This window comes from Borostomias antarcticus (genome assembly GCF_949987555.1).
Source record: "Borostomias antarcticus genome assembly, chromosome: 7".
Lineage (NCBI taxonomy): Eukaryota > Metazoa > Chordata > Actinopteri > Stomiiformes > Stomiidae > Borostomias > Borostomias antarcticus.
Window position 1 is genome coordinate 29,902,728 of NC_140240.1, and position 2,124 is coordinate 29,904,851.

The following is a 2,124-nucleotide window of genomic DNA, read 5'->3' on the forward strand; positions in this document are numbered from 1 at the left end:
GTTCAGAATCGATTATCACGATTCAATTCGATTCGATATCGATTCGGTTAGTGTTACTAAAACCTGTTGTTTTTAGCTGTAACCTTAATTACATGACTGCCAAGTTATGCAACACATCAATACTAGGGCTGGGTATCGATATTGATTTCCAAAAATGAATGAATGAATGAATCATTGAATGAATTAATGAACTATTCATACCTTCATTTATTCATTCATTCATTAAATAAAAGATCGATTTCGGGATTCATAAATCGATTCTGAATCATTTGTCCAGACCCCAGGACCAAGGCGTGGATGCTGAAGTATCTGGACCCCGTGTTCGGATACCCGCAGTTGGTCCGGTTCAGCTGGAGCACCGCCCACACGCTGCTGGACAGCAAGGCCGTCGCCGTCCACTGGTGAGGGGACAATAAAGTTCTGGACCATTTGAACCGGGGGGAGAGTTGGTCTGGAGTGGGGGGATCAGAATCAGGATTTGTTTATTGCCGTTGTACTTGGTGATTGATTTTTGTCCGACCCGTGGTGTTTACAGCAATACAACAATACAATATTCTAGATTGCTATTCTTGCACTTTGCCTTCAGCACTAGATTATGCTCTTAGTCTCTTGTTTTAGAAGGAAGATGCACTTGTGAGTTCTGGCAAGTAGTAGTACATTGGCTTTTCCTACTTTAAATGCAATTATTGTTAGTCGCTTTGGATAAAAGCGTCTGCTAAATGACTGTAATGTGTACAACGTTGTCAACAATGTACAACAATGGAGAGGGGGTGTGTGTAGAACGGAGTTAGGGACCGCCCAGACCAGGGGAGGATGACGGAGGATTCGTTTATTTTTCAAAATGAACAGTGACGAGTCCCAGTATGAGGAAAAGGTGGTGTGTGTGTGAGTGTATCGTTTTTGCTGGGGAGAGAGGAAGTGGGTGAGTCTGCATCGTGGACTCACTGTGTGTGTGTGTGTGTGTGTGTGTGTGTGTGTGTGTGTGTGTGTGTCTCTCCCCCCCCCTCAGGGACGATGACCAGGAGGACGGGGAGAAGGCGGCGTCCCGTCAGAACAACGCCTCCGTGCTGTCGTACTTCGGCCGAGGTAAGGCCGACAACGCCGCACGCCAACCCCACCGCTTCTTCACCGAGAGGAGACTCCAGGGTCTGGACACACTCTGAGAACACACACTCACACACACACACTCACACACACACACACACACACACACACACACACTCACTCACACACACACACTCACACTCAAGTATTTGCGCACAAACACAGCCACATGCAAAACACACAAGATGGACTTGTTGTGCTTTGGGCAATGTTGACCTAATCTTGAATCGGACTATAAAATCATATCTTCTTTGTATTTGTACAATTTTTTTAAATGTAAAATAAACATTAAACATATTAGTATTTCTTTTATCATTATTTTTGTTCCATTATTCAAAACCAAACACATTTGACCATAGAGATAGATACGGTATTATTACAGTACAGAATTTACACTTATAGGTAGGCAAAGAGACAGTGTGATATTATTGCAACACTGCCCCCTGGTGGCCATACGTATATATGTCTACTCCAGGACAATCTCACTGCTGCCCACAACGTTGATACACACTGTATTATGTAGTGTTGCTTTATACCACATTTAAGCCTCAGGTGTTACTCAGGCACTGAAATAGCACTAGTACTTGTGTTGGACTTTTACTTAGGAGGCAGAAAACATGAAGTCGAGTCTATAATAACCAATATCTGGTTATTTGGGGATCAGTTCCAAACGAGAGATATGTATAGTATTTTCTTTTAATGAGGAACAGCACAAGACGGTTTCCTTCAACTCCCTGATATATCAGTAATATTTGCATTGAGAACTATAGATAAATATATGACTACAGTGTATACAAATCAAGCTAAATATCCCCTTGTGTACATTGCCCACTGGCACAATATACTAAATTAAATTTGGCATTGCATCATCAGTCATCAGCTGGTAGAGTTCTTCCTCCAGCTCATGGCATTCTCTGTATTTTCCTCTGTTGACATAGCAACCAGGCCCACATCAGATACCAATATTATATTCTGTCATTCCCCCCCGGGGGTGTTGAGAGAGACTTGGCTTCCCTGAGA

At 42.9% G+C, this 2,124-nt stretch overlaps 1 pseudogene across 1 annotated transcript in view; it reads left to right on the top strand.

The window, feature by feature from the left end:
* The window catches only part of LOC311311349 (ribonuclease H2 subunit A-like), a 4,180-nt pseudogene extending 2,791 nt beyond the window's left edge, over positions 1-1,389 (top strand). The window contains exons 7-8 of the transcript XR_014631351.1: positions 278-401; positions 1,010-1,389. The product of XR_014631351.1 is annotated as a ribonuclease H2 subunit A-like (transcript). The remainder of the gene's footprint in view (positions 1-277; positions 402-1,009) is intronic.
* Positions 1,390-2,124: the final 735 nt, after the last annotated feature.